Source organism: Chiloscyllium punctatum, chromosome 32 (assembly GCF_047496795.1).
Source record: "Chiloscyllium punctatum isolate Juve2018m chromosome 32, sChiPun1.3, whole genome shotgun sequence".
NCBI lineage: Eukaryota > Metazoa > Chordata > Chondrichthyes > Orectolobiformes > Hemiscylliidae > Chiloscyllium > Chiloscyllium punctatum.
In genome coordinates, this window is record NC_092770.1 from 39,164,771 (window position 1) to 39,180,090 (window position 15,320).

General features: G+C 45.3%; 1 protein-coding gene across 6 annotated transcripts in view; it reads left to right on the plus strand.

The window, feature by feature from the left end:
- LOC140458071 (cyclin-dependent kinase inhibitor 1-like) overlaps positions 1–15,320 on the plus strand; it is a 94,333-nt gene that overhangs the window by 46,019 nt on the left and 32,994 nt on the right. The window contains exon 1 of one of the 6 annotated variants that reach the window (XM_072552121.1): positions 14,380–14,533. The exons of 4 other annotated variants lie outside the window; for them this stretch is intronic. The gene's annotated coding sequence lies outside the window, so the exon portion shown is untranslated. Of the gene's footprint in view, positions 1–14,379; positions 14,534–14,563; positions 14,795–15,320 lie in introns of those variants that run through there. One more of the 6 variants, XM_072552120.1, reaches the window with a different exon arrangement.

Sequence of the window (15,320 nt, forward strand, 5' to 3'; positions counted from 1 at the left end):
CATGTCCTACCTCTCCAGCTTTCCCTCTCGGTAAAGCATGCCTGTGGAATATTGTCAACAAACCCAAGATTCTTAGGAATAAACTGCAGCAATGCACCCAACTTCAGGGCTACCTCAGTCCAAACTCTCTCCTGGAGAACATAAGTGACCAATTAACTCTTATGATCCTGACCCTCAAGTTGTATTCAGAAGAGTTAAAATAGGTGATAGAAAGAACTCACTGCCAGGGAAACAACTTTGTCAGGAGTGGCTTCCATCATTTTAAAATTCATAGTCATAGAACAGAATGTGGACTAACACTGTACTATGGTATTCACATTGGATTGATTCATTTAGGAAAATACTCATATTTGGTGCTAATTCACTCAAGTGATGATTATGGGAGTACTCATATAAGGCACAGTGAGTCAGATATGTCATCACATTGCAAGATATATTGGATTGATCGTGAAATTGGTAAGAACAAAGTGCTGATGTGGTGGCAAAAATGTGGTGTTATGTTCTTTGTTATCCTTTGCTGCAGTCACTGTAGTGTCTTCCGAGTGCTGATCATTTTGATGGGCTTGGGCAAAGAATTCTGGGTCCAATGAAGCAGGCCTAAATTATTAGCCATGTAAAAATCGAAATGCTAAATCCTGTGAGTACTGGAAAAGTGAAATAAATGCAAAAATTTCTGAAACCATCAGCATTTGTGGAGAAAGAAATAGAGTTAATGTTCCAGAATGATGACCTTTCATCACATTGAAATATTACTTTGAAAATAGGTTTTAGAAGGTGCTAAAGGTCGCACTGAGTCTGGGGAAAGTCTGAGACAGGTTAAGCCAGTGGGCAAAACCTTGGCAGATGGAATATAATGTGGAAATGTGAGGTTATGCACTTTGGCAGGAAAATAAAGGAATGAGTACTATTTAAATGGAGAAAGACTGCAGAAAGCTATGGCACAGAGGGATGTGGGAGTCTTCATGCATGAAACACAAAAAAACAGCATACACATTCATTAGGTTATAGGGAAAGCAATAAAATGATGGTCTTTAAAAGTAGGGAGCTCTTCCAAAACCTACACAAAGCAGATCATAACAGGAATATTGTGGAAAGTTTTGGTCCCTTCATCTAAGGAAAGACTTGGAGGTGGTCCAGAGAAGGTTCACTAGGTTAGTCCCAGATATAAGTCTCAGTTCCCGCCTCAGGCAACTGTCTGTGTGGAGTTTGCACATTCTCCCCATGTCTGCGTGGGTTTCCTCCGGGTGCTCCGGTTTTATCCCACAGTCCAAAAATGTGCAGGTTAGGTGAATTGGCCATGCTAAATTACCTGTAGTGTTAGGTGAAGGGGTAAATGTAGGGGAATGGGTCTGGGTGAGTTGCTGTTCAGAGGATCAGTGTGGACTTGTTGGGCCAAAGGGCCTGTTTCCACACTGTAAGTAACCTAATCTAATCAAAAACAAGGGACTGTCTTAAAAGGAAAGGTTGTGTAGGGCCTGTAAACACTGGAGTTTAGAAGGCTGAGAGGTAACTTTATTGAAACGTAGCAAATTCTTAGGGGATTTGACAGGGTAGATGTGGAGAGGTTTTCCCTTGTGGGAGAATCAAGAGCCAGAGGGCATAATCTCAAAGAAAAGGGTCACCCATTTAAGATAGAGCAGGAACCCCTTCTCTCAAAGGGTAGTGATTCTGTGGAATTCTTTAACGCAGAGAGTTGTAGAAGCTGATTGTTAAGTATTTTCAAGATAGAGATAGATTTTTAATCAAAATGGGAATCAGAGTTTATAAGGGAAAGGGAGGAAAGTGATGTTGAGGATTATCAGTTCAGCCATGATCTTATTGAATAGTGGAACAGACTTGATAGGCTAAATGGCCTACTTCTGCTCCTAAGTCTAATGGTTTTTGTTAAAGCAATTACATTTCAGTTCAATGATATTTCAATTCAATGATATTTTCATACAACCCAATTTGAATAGCAAAATTGTGAACAGTGCAGCAAGTTACGCCAACTGTGACACACAGTGATACACACCACAGTTTACCAACCTGTCTAGTGATAAATACAGGCCAACAGTACCTCTATTGCCAATCCATTTGAGACATGAACCTAGTAGTTCTGCTCTGGTTCAAACTACATAGTGGCGCTTGTTGGGAGGGGAAGAGAGAAAAATGGTCATTAGTCAAGGGGACAGAGAGTAAACATTCTTACTCAAAAGCCACCAGTTGGTATTATTGCCTCTTTTTGACAAAGTTCACTTTTATATACAGCACTCAGAAACACATTCTTGTGGCCTTTGCTGTGCATATATTCTATGTATAGTAATATCTGTTGGGCTACATCCTCCTTACATAGTACCTTACCCAACATTGCTCTGTTCAGCTCTGCTTCTGTTTCGCCTCATTCACAGCAAAGCATATACATAGAATGTCATGCCTGTCCCTGTAAAGCTTTCTCTACTGATAGGTTGACAGGGTCAGAGGGATGGGAGTGATGGCACAAATCTTTTGGTGGGCTGACTGTGTCAGAAACTGAGGGATGTCCGGGTCTCTGTAAAGAAAATGACAAATAAATTGCTGGAAAAACTATTCCCCGGCTTGAGAAATCACTAATCGAACTTTATTGATGTTTCGAGCTCGAAACTACTCACTTCCTCCTTCTTTGAATATATAAAATAGCAGACACACGCTCACACGCACACATGCATGCAGGCACACACATACATACACACACTCATTCTTTTAGCCTCAGTCAATGAGTCTCATAATGTTCTGGATAGGGCATCTGCAATTGCATTTGATTTGACAGCAATGTAGTATGGTTAAGGAACAAGCTGCAATGAAATAACCTGTCATTCTGTTTTAATCTTTTCCAAAAAAGTCAATAAATTGTAGTCATTGTAGACTGTGATCTTTAATTACATATTTCAGATATCTATCTCAAAGCAATTGAGAATTAATAACAAACCAACAGTTTCCTCCTCGACTGTGGAGTACATTTCTGATGTTTATTTCGTTTTTTGAAGAAGTACTTAATTGGACTCTCTTCCAGATTTGTTTACCTGAAGGAGAACAGTTCCTATCCGATGTCACACATTGATGACTGTGTCAATTAAAGTTTGGAGGTGCAAGCATTGACTCTCTGGTTAAAATGGTCTTCAGACTTTCAAAAATGGTTTTGAATTACTCAGTCTGAACAATCTTTAATTTTTTTTCTCTTGTAGGTCTCTCAGTGGTGCACTGAATATTGGGATGATCATTTGTTAGAACATTCACATTACCACGAACCTCATGATTTCCCATTTTCTGTGGAAATGGGGAATTGTGTTACTAGTTTTACCTTTGCAGCCCTAGGCAATACCCATATGTGACCTATAACATGTCCTAGATAGGTTAATTGGGCCCTCACTCTTTGCAAGATTGACCACTGGATTAGCAGACTGTATCTTATAGAAAACAACTTCCAGTTGCTCTACATACATTTTCTCATGTGTTATTGTATATTAGGAGGCCATACAATTAGGTAAATCTGATTCGTCAGCCTCTGAAAGATGGCTGAGGCATTCTAGAATCTTCATCGTGTGACTCAACAGTGGTATAACTCACTCTAGAGTTATGAAGGTGAAGCTTTCCTTTGTGCAGGCAGTCAAGAAAACTTACTAGCATCCCTTGCGTGTTCTCATTTGGTAATGTGATGGCTTTGCCCACACGATTTATGCAATCTTTCAGCTGAGGTATAATTCAAAAGTCCATTCTGGTCACTGTATAAACCTTTTGGCAATCAGTGTAGAGCACTGTCCATCCAGCCTGAGCAAAATTGGGAGGCTCTAGATACTCTATTAGACTCCATTAGTCTGTGCTCCAGCGAGTAGTAAATGTCCTCCTGAACCTAGGTCAGATTTTCTGGACTTGGTTGAAGGAATGAGGCCTTATGGGAGAGGGCTCTCCACATCACCTAAGAATCAAAATGGTGCAGCCTGGTTTGCCTCTGCTCCCTGTTCTGCACCTGAGTGGGCGAATAAGATGTCTAATTTTGCTAGTTTGCTAGTTTTTCTGTATTAAGTTAAAGATCACATAACACCAGATTATAGTCCAACAGATGGCTGATGAAGGAGCAGTGCTCTGAAAGCTAGTACTTCCAAATAAACTTGTTGGATTTTAGCCTGGTGTTGTTGTTCACCCCAGTCCAACACTGGCACCTCCACATCATTTTCTGTATTAGCTGGCCAGGTAACAGGGACTTCACTGTTTGCCTCACTCATACACCCCTTCAATTAATCCTTGTTACTACCCTCATCCTCCAGGTTGGTAGCAATGGGACAGACTGTTAACTGCTTGTCTCCTTCTCAACAATGGTACAGCCTTCTCATTTTGACATACCCAGATTTTGCTTTTTTCTCTTCTATCTGGGGTCCAATCTAATAATTCATTTTCACAAGCTTCCTCACTAATCTAAATGGGCCATTAATTAAGCATTTAAGGGTTCACTTGATGTTAACAGGAGTACCAACACATTGTGTCTGGGATAAAGGATTCAAGCTCTAGCATGTTTACCTGGTGTTTGTTTTATCACTGTTTGGGAGTGTTTCAAGTGTTCTCAGGCCCCCTTACAGTCAGTCACTTGAGAGGTCGTTCTTGGAACTCTTCTGTGTAGTCAAGCTTGGAGACTTCCTATTTCTGTTAGCGGCCTTCACTCTTGGTGCTCTTAAACTAATTCAAATGAAGTAAGACTAGTAGAATCACTGAGTAGGTAGCTGGTGGTGAACAGAATAATTTCCAATCCTTTACCTCAGTCATGCAGGGACTCATGGCAGTATGCCTTGATCATTGTTTTTAGAGTCTAATGGTACCATTTTAGCACCCTGTGTTCCTCAGGTGACAGATTGCAGATTTCTTTTGGGTCATGGCCAGATTAATCACTACTTCCTGGAATACTTTGAACATCAAGTTTGAGCCCTGGTACAAATGGATTTCAATGGCCTGGCCATAGTTTGTGAAGGAGGTAAAAACAATGACTGCAGATGCTGGAAACCAGATTCTGGATTAGTGGTGCTGAAAGAGCACAGCAGTTCAGGCAGCATCCAGGTAGCTTCGAAATCGATGTTTCGGGCAAAAGCCCTTCATCAGGAATAAAGGCAGTGAGCCTGAAGCATAGAGAGATAAGCTAGAGGAGGGTTGGTGTGGGGAGAAAGTAGCATAGAGTACAATGGTTAGTGGGGGTGGGGATGAAGGTGATAGGTCAGGGAGGAGAATGTGGAGTGGATAGGTGGAAAAGGAGATAGGCACGTAGGACAAGTCTGGACAAGTCATGGGGACAGTGCTGAGCTGGAAGCTTAGAACTAGGGTGAGGTGGGGGAAGGGGAAATGAGGAAACTGTTGAAGTCCACATTGATGCCCTGGGGTTGAAGTGTTCCGAGGCGGAAGAGGAGGTGTTTTTCCTCCAGGCGTCTGGTGGTGAGGGAGTGGCGGTGAAGGAGGCCCAGGACCTCCATGTCCTTTGCAGAGTGGGAGGGGGAGTTGAAATGTTAGGCCACGGGGCGGTGTGGTTGATTGGTGCGGGTGTCCCGGAGATGTTCCCTAAAGCGCTCTGCTAGGAGGTGCCCAGTCTCCCCAATGTAGAGGAGACCGCACCGGGAGCAACGGATACAATAAATGATATTAGTGGATGTGCGAGTAAAACTTTGATGGATGTGGAAGGCTCCTTTAGGGCCTTGGATAGAGGTGAGGGAGGAGGTGTGGGCGAAGGTTTTACAGTTCCTGCGGTGGCAGGGGAAAGTACCAGGATTGGAGGGTGGGTTGTAGGGGGGCGTGGACCTGACCAGGTAGTCACGGAGGGAACGGTCTTTGTGGAAGGTGGAAAGGGGTGGGGAGGGAAATATATCCCTGGTGGTGGGGTCTGTTTGGAGGTGGCGGAAATGTCGGCGGATGATTTGGTTTATGCGAAGGTTGGTAGGGTGGAAGGTGAGCACCAGGGGCATTCTGTCCTTGTTACGGTTGGAGGGATGGGGTCTGAGGGCGGAGGTGCGGGATGTGTACGAGATGCATTGGAGGGCATCTTTAACCACGTGGGAAGGGAAATTGTGGTCTCTAAAGAAGGAGGCCATCTGGTGTGTTCTGTGGTGTAACTGATCCCCCTGGGAGCAGATCTGGCGGAGGCAGAGGAATTGGGAATACGGGATGGCATTTTTGCAAGAGTTAGGGTGGGAAGAGGTGTAATTCCCAGGGCATCAATGTGGACTTCAACAGTTTCCTCATTTCCCCTACCCCCACCTCCCCCTAGTTCCAAACCTCCAGCTCAGCACTGTCCCCATGACTTGTCCGGACTTGTCCTACCTGCCTATCTCCTTTTCCACCTACCCACTCCACCCTCTCCTCCTTGACCTATCACCTTCATCCCCTCTCCCACTCACCCATTGTACTCTATGCTACTTTCTCCCCACCCCCACCCTCCTCTAGCTTATCTCTCCACGCTTCAGGCTCACTGCCTTTATTCCTGATGAAGGGCTTTTGCCCGAAACGTCGATTTCAAAGCTACCTGTATGCTGCCTGAACTGCTGTGCTCTTCCAGCACCACTAATCCAGAATCTGGTTTCCAGAATCTGCAGTCATTGTTTTTACCTAGTTGATTTTAACCCTACTGCGAATCCTCTTGCAAGGATGCCTGCCTTGAAGAAGTTTTCCTCCTCTCTCTACAAGAATCTCAGAGTCCCTCTCCCACTGCAACTCTCAGGTCATTTCCTCTGCCCTGAAGCTCTTCAACCATGTCGTGAAACAAACTCGCTAGCACAACCATATTCGCTTCCTCAGTGCCTGCCTCCATAACCAACTCATCCCACATGGACTCCGGACCACCTTTAAACCAGCAGAGTTCGGACCCGAACAGGACAAACAATACAGACTACAGATTCAAAAACACCAGGAACAGTTCTCCTTCAAGATCCTCCGCTCCACGCTTGCAGCAATGCGCCGGCACCGAACCTCTCTCCAGTCAGCCCTGCCTCAGCTGAGGGCCACACTCTCTCAGAATTGCAAAGGATCCACTCTGTACTACATCCTCAGGAGAATTCATACTCTCAACAAACAATATTTCAATTCCATCTCAAACATCAAAAACTGTAAGTACAACAAACTTTTATCCACCCACCTCCATAACCAGCGCTCCTCAAACATTCCAGAAGATTCCCCTGGCCTCAGAACCTATTCCACCATTAGCCATACGGCTGATGCAGCTACAACCCCCACGCTGATTGATGACGTCACTTCCGCCCCCATCATGGCCACTCCCACAACCACTTCCACCCCTCACAATTCCTCATGCATCACACCTCACATCATTTCTGCCCTTCACATCATCGCTGATGCCACATGCTCAGTGACTTCCATCACCCCTACTGCCATGGTCACCACCACTTCCGCCCCCACCAGCGCCACTCACCTGCATTCTGCAGACCCCACTGTCACTATCCCCACCCCCCAGAACCCCGAGGGGAACACTACCCCTGCTCATGACTCCACCCCCATTCCCCCCACCATCACACCCACTCCAGTTACAGGTTCCGCCCCCACTCCCAGCTCTACACCCACACCAGATCCCTGCTCCCAGCCCTGTCGAGTTTTCACCATCCCCCCAGACCTCCCCCTCACTGAGGACGAACGATCAGTCCTCAGCAAAGGACTCACCTTCATCCCCCTCGGTCCACGCATCAATGAATTTAATACACGCCGTGACATCGAACAATTCTTCCGTCGCCTCCGCCTCCGAGCTTACTTTCACAATCAGGACTCCCACCCACCTTCCGAGGACCCCTTCGCCCACCTCCAACACACTGCATCCACCTGGACACTCCATGCTGGCCTATCACCTGCCCTCGACCTCTTCATTTCAACTGCCGCTGGGACATCAACCGCCTCAACCTGTCTTACCCTTCCTCCCCCCACTCCAACCTCTCACCCTCACAACGCGCAGTCCTCCAATCCCTATGCTCCAATCCCAACTTCACCATCAAGCCAACAGATAAAGGGGGCACAGTGGTAGTCTGGCGCACTGACCTCTACACCGCTGAAGCCAAATGTCAACTCAAGGACACCTCTTCCTACCGCCCCCTTGACCATGACCCCACCCCCCCCATCACCAAAGCATCATCTCCCAGACCATACAGAACCTCATCACCTCAGGAGATCTCCCACCCACAGCTTCCAACCTCATAGTCCAGGAACGCCGCACTGCCCAGTTCTACCTCCTTCCCAAGATCCACAAGCCTGACCACCCTGGCCGACTCATTGTCTCAGCATGCTCCTGCCCCACTGAACTCATCTCTACCTACCTCGACACTGTCCTATCCCCCCATTCCAGGAACTCCCCACATACATTCGAGACACCACCCATGCCCTCCACCTCCTCCAAGACTTCTGTTTCCCTGGCCCCCAACGCCTCATCTTCACCATGGATATCCAATCCCTCTACACCTCCATCCGCCATGACCAGGGCCTCCAAGCCCTCTGTTTGTACCTCTCCAGACGTCTCCAACAGTACCCTTCCACTGACACTCTCATTCGTTTGGCTGAACTGGTCCTCACCCTTAACAATTTCTCCTTTGAATCCTCCCACTTCCTCCAGACCAAAGGGGTAGCCATGGGCACATGTATGGGCCTGAGCTATGCCTGTCTCTTTGTTGGCTACGTAGAGCAGTTGACCTTCCGTAATTACACCGGCACCACTCCCCACCTCTTCCTCTGCTATATTGATGACTGCATTGGCGCCACCTCGTGCTCCCGCGAGGAGGTTGAGCAATTCATCAACTTCACCAACACAATCCACCCTGACCTTAAATTTACCTGGACCATCTCTGACACCTCCCTCTCCTTCCTGGACCTCTCCATCTCCATTAATGACGACCAACTTGACACTGACATTTTTACAAACCCACCAACTCCCACAGCTACCTGGATTACACCTCTTCCCACCCTACCTCTTGCAAAAATGCCATCCCGTATTCCCAATTCCTCTGCCTCCCCCGGATCTGCTCCCAAAAGGACCAGTTCCATCACAGAACACACCAGATGGCCTCCTTCTTTAGAGACCACAATTTCCCTTCCCACATGGTTAAAGATGCCCTCCAATGCAACTCGTCCACATCCCGCACCTCCGCCCTCAGACCCCACCCCTTCAACTGTAACAAGGACAGAACACCCCTGGTGCTCACCTTCCACCCTTCCAACCTTCGCATAAACCAAATCATCCTCCGACATTTCCGCCACCTCCAAACAGACCCCACCACCAGGGATACATTTCCCTCCCCACCCCTTTCCACCTTCCGCAAAGACCGTTCCCTCCGTGACTACCTGGTCAGGTCCACGCCCTCCCTACAACCCACCATCCAATCCTGGCACTTTCCCCTGCCACCGCAGGAACTGTAAAACCTTCGCCCACACCTCCTCCCTCACCTCTCTCCAAGGCCCTAAAGGAGCCTTCCACATCCATCAAAGTTTTACTCGCACATCCACTAATATCATTTATTGTATCCGTTGCTCCCGATGCGGTCTCCTCTACACTGGGGAGACTGGGCGCCTCCTAGCAGAGCACTTTAGGCAATATCTCCGGGACACCCGCACCAATCAACCACACCGCCCCGTGGCCCAACATTTCAACTCCCCCTCCCACTCTGCCGAGGACATCTAGGTCCTGGGCCTCCTTCATCGCCACTCCCTCACCACCCAACGCCTGGAGGAAGAATGCCTCATCTTCTGCCTCGGGACCCTTCAACTTCATGGCATCAATGTGGACTTCACCAGTTTCCTCATTTCCCCTTCCCCACCTTACCCCAGTTCCAACCTTCCAGCTCAGCACCATCTTCATGACTTGTCCCACCTGTCAATCTGCATTCCCACCCATCCACTCCACCCTCCTCTCTGACCTATCACATTTATCCCACCTCCATCCACCTATTGCACTTTCAGCTACCTTCACCCCAGCCCCAATTCCCCCTCCAATTTATCTCTCCATCCCCAAGATTCCCAACATCATTCCTTATGATGGGCTTTTGCCCGAAACGTTGATTTTCCTGCTCCTCAGATGCTGCCTGACCTGCTGTGCATTTCCAGCACCACTCTAATCTTGACTCTAATCTCCAGTATCTGCAGTACCCACCTCCGCATAGTTTGTAAGGAATTGTCTCAATTCTCTCACCGCTGTTTCGCACATATAGCCTCAGGGGATCAGCCACTGAAAAATGGGTAGCCGCATCCATTATGATAAGAGTATATTGGTCAGTGTTTGGTCAGAGGTCCCAGGTATCTACCATAACTTTGCTAAATGGTTCCCCAAAAGCCAGTGTGGAATTCACAAGTGCAGGCCTTACCAATAGATGGGGCTTTTCCACAAACAGAAGTGTGGTGGTTTCTACATCCTTGTGGAGCTGTGGATAGTAAAGATACTTTCTAATGCATGTCTGGGTTTTACATATATCCACATGCCCAGCCACTGGAATTTTATGAGCCATCTGCAATATTTCCCTCCAGTAACTCTGTAGCATCATTATCCGGTGAATCTCTGTCCACTCCTTCTTTGCACCTATGTGAAGGTGTCTCCTTTTCCTCATCAGCACCTATTTTTAATATAAAGGAGTCAGGGACTGTTTCTGCCTGAGCTTCAGTGTCAGCAGTAGAAGCTACTTGTTTTTTAACAGTGGGTCAGCTTGTTGGGCTTCTACTGAAGAAGTTCTATGTATTATGTTCTTGGGGTCTTCTGGACTCCTAGCCAAGGTGTCAGATAACCAAACCAAAGGGTCTTCTGATTGCAGTCAGCCTCCACTGGTTGAGCTTGTCTGGCCATAGATGATGTGGTCATACAGACAGGGAAAATGCCAAGAAGTTCCCTCTGGAGCTCTGTTCAGTCTCCCTAACCTCAATGGCCTCTTCAGGGATCCCTGGGGATGTTATTACCTTTGATCACCCCAGGTCATTGCAGAGAAGCTGGTCGATCAGTCCATAGACAAATTAGATACAACTCCCACTCTCACTGGTCCCGGGACAAAGTCACCCTCCATGTGCATCCGGTAAAGGGGATGGGCATGTATCTTCCTTCAGCACCTTTTTATCAGTACCTTGGCTCTCACTTCATTCTCTAATGAGAAGATTATGCTTTTCCAAGCAGGAATGTTTCAGCTGGCTCCAGCATCTCCCAGTGTTTCTCTAGGCTTGTTTGCCTCACCCTGGGGAAATATGACATCCTTCCTTTGGATGCAAAATCCCAATAACTCTCGGGAGCTTGTTTAACTTCTTCCACACTCTTGGGAGTGCCTTAACAGGGCTTCATGATGCAGGAGGAGCCAGAGCCTGACTGCTATGCTCTCTGACTGACTCCATTCTCTGCACAGGGTATAAGTGCCCTGGCAAACCCCAGTCATTTTTCTTATAGCCTCCAACAGTTGATCCAGATATGCCCTACATTTTGAGTTGAAACAAACAGACTTCTTGGCCTAACCTTTCATTTCTGCACCATCCTTTCTGTCCTGAGGAAGGCTCCCAATATTTCCCTCTCTCCCATGAGTGTGTGGTTTCCTATCACTCTATCCATCTCTATCCTTTCTAGTTGGCTGCAGGCAAGTAGGGAAGGGTTTTTCTGGCACATGGAACGGATTTGCTCATGTACTTTAGCCAGCATAGCTGCTTGCTTGCCCCAGTCATTCTATGTTCCTTGAGGTTTATTCTTATTGAGAGGATGTAGGAGTTTTTAAACTCTTCAAGGAAAGTTATTTCACAGGGTTTTTCATTATTGGCTTTCTATCCTAAATGCCAATGTCCTGTGGTCAGAAGCAAGCTGGTTAAACCTTTCAAATTTCAGGTATATCTGCTTAGGCTGCTTCTTGAGACAATGGAATTTTTAACAGTATTCCCCTTCTTCATTCACCCACACCCTCATTTAGTCAACCTCTTCCCTTATGACTTCCTGACCAAATGAACCAATACTTTTTAAATGATACAATTTAACCAATTTTCTCGAATTAACAAAAAGAGTTTATTAATTAGTACATGCAAGGATAAATGTGAATGTAACACACATACACATAGATTCGAAATAAAAGTTGAGTCCAAAAAGATAAAAGTTTTTTTTACAAGGTTATATGATTCAATCTCTGAATTGTTCATGAAGAGAAAATAAGATTTTTGTTTAGCCATTACTGAGTTGAACCAATAGCGTTGACTTTGGCACTTGAACAGGTTTCATGATCTTTAGTTTTACATGATTTGGAGACATCGGTGTTGGACTGGGATGCACAAAGTTAAAAATCACACAACACCAGGTTATTGTCTAACAGGTTTATTTGGAAGCACTAGCTTTCAGAGCGCTGCTCCTTCATCAGGTGGTTGTGATACTCCACAACCACCTGATGAAGGGGCAGCGGTCCAAAAGCTACTGCTTCCAAATAAACCTGTTGGACTATAAACTGGTGTTATGTGATTTTTATCTTCAGCATTGCAGATTGGTTGAGCTATGCAGTACTGATTCCTTTTAACATGACTGAATTCCAGCACTGAGGGTCAGAGACTTTTTGTTATTCTTTCTCCCTTTTATCTAGCTGCTGTTAGCTGACTTCTAGCCATCAGAGTAAGAGGATTTATCTACAGCACAAGGGTTATTGGGCAATAGTTCATCAATGTGAACCTCACTGTACTCTAATGCTCAAACATGAGAATGTGCATTTCTGTTAGAACACACAAATAGAATTAAATTTAGCTTTGTAACTCCTACCTTGGTGTATTCTTCAAAGGGAAAACACAAGGTACATCTGCAATTTGAGATGTAATCTGCAGGAGGTGGTTTGCTGTTGACCAGGGCATTGTCAGCCCTTGTCATCACAAGTTGTTCTGTCTGATGTTTTTTGATAGCTTTTAGATGTCACATCATATCAGTCCCACACATGACTTTTGATAGCCAGCCACGTGGATTTACTGCTGCAGCTAGTTTGTTTCTGTACAGCAGTCTTATTTTAAAAATCACATTTTGCTAGTATAGGTTAAATGAGACATAATGTTTCAGGGTTCTGACCCTTATTTTAATAAAAGTACCTACTTTCCCAATGGTGTTTTTTTTTCAGAGGATTCAGTCCTTTAAGTTTGAGCAGTTAGGCACACTATTATTTTAAAACTCCAAGATTTAAAGGGACCTCCCAGCTGTTAGCTTTTGGCCCTTAACTCCCTGGGATCATCACTACTGTTTGGGAAGCCCTTTCAGCCATTGCATGCTGAGGTCTTAGGGACCCTTGTGGCAGAGTGGTAGTGTCCCTACTTCTGAGCCAGAAGACCCAGAATTAAGTCTCACCTTCTCTAATTGAGTATCATAACATCCCTGAATGGGTTGATTAGGAAAATGTACACTGAGGTAGAGGAAACTATAGAACGCCAAGCTGTGACTCTTACAAAGAATGTATATTGAAAATATCAAAATTGTATTGAAGTGCCTCAAAGTGGATCATGATGTATGGAGAAAGTTCAGTAGAAATGAGCCTTTCTAAAACTTGCAGTTTGAAAAGTTTTGATTTGAGAATAATTGCCACTTTGGGAGTATTGAGTGCAATTCTGGTCTCCCTGCTACAGGAAAGTTAAAGACTTCAGAAAAGATTTACCAGGATGTTGCCAGGGTTGATGGGTTTGAGCTATAGGGAGAAGCTGAATAGGCTGAGGCTATTTTCCCTAGAGCATCAGAGGCTGAGAGGTGACCTTATAGAGGTTTATAAAATCATAGGGGGCATGGACGGAGTAAATAGGCAAGATCATTTCCCTGGGGTGAGGTGTCCAAAACTAGAGGGCAAATGCTTAAGGTGAGAGGGGAAAGATATAAAAGGAACCTAACGGGCAACTTTTTCATGCAAAGGGTGTATGGAATAAGCTGCCAGAGGAAGTGGTGGAGAATGGTACCATTACAACATGCTTGACTTGGAATGTCTGTTGTGGACGTTAAGACAATTACAGTCATATTGTCAGGGAGTGGAACTTGCTTTACAGAACAAGTTTAACTATTTTGCAAATTTTGTAATTTAAGTGGATATTGCTTATAATTTGTTTACAAGTCTTATAATTAAAATATATTTTTGATTTAAAGAAGTGTAATCTCCCACTAGAAATTATTTTGTAAAATCATAATTTTATTCAAATTAAACATTCAGAAAAAACTTCTTTGTTGAGGGAAGGGAAATTTTACAACACCAACTTTAAATCATTCAAATAATCGAAACAAGTAATGGTACACAATCTTATACAGCGGTAGGAATCCGCAGCGATACAGGATTCACTTTTGAGCAATCGCTCCGGTTGAAACAATCAGCGCTCACGCCAGCCTTGCTGGTCTAACACTAGCTGGCTGTTCCACGCCCTGACTGAACATTACACAGACATCGGCTACTGCAAGCCAACAATTGCAACATTTCATTGGAACAGCACTGGAAGTGCGTTTAAGAGTAAAACTCGCATCCTGTATGAAAACGTGCGCATGAACACAGAAGAGATGGTAATTGTAGAACTGCACAGTCCTTCTGTGTTGACACTGGATTCGGGCCAGGTACCAGGAGCTAGCGCTGTCTCACGTGTCTATTTACGTGTGTAAGGGGATTCGGCACAAATAAACACAGCGTGACCGCTGCTGTAAACTGCCTATGGCGGGAGAGCCAGCAGCCAAGACAGTTGTACAAGCAGTTTGCCGCATATTCCTTAATTAAGTATGACAGTGACTGAGTTTGTGGGTTTTGTTCGCGAGATCCTAACTAGATATCGAGGATTTTGAAAAAAATTAACAAACATTATTGTTTCAAGACACATGGAGGTAAGAAACTGGCAGCCGCTCGTCAGTGCACATATATGAACTAGCCCGGGAAACAGAGCTGTACACAGTACACGCATGTCTGCAGGCGTGCACAGTACTCCGTTTACGGACAGACAAACATTAGTTAGATTTTATATGGGCCGCAAAGAGGAATCATGTTCGGCTCGAACGCTGACTCCATTTCTGTCTTGCACCACGAATGCTGCCAGACTTGTTGAGGTTCTCCAGCGTCTTTTTCTTTGGTAATTTGAAATTTTCAGCACCCGCAGTATTTTGCTTTTATACTTGTTACATTTTTATAAGATGTGACGCGATTGTCAACTTTGATCACATTAAAAAGTCTTCCCCACTCCAAACAAAAACTGGCGAACATTTACTTGGGAGCCTTCAAAGTTGATTTGAAGTACACTTGCACGACAAAACATTTCTGGCATATTCAGCTGCTGTAGCAGCATCTGCGAAGAGAGAAAAAAGTTAATGTTTCAGGTCGATGCCCTTTTGGCAGAAAGGTTATGCTGCAACTCAG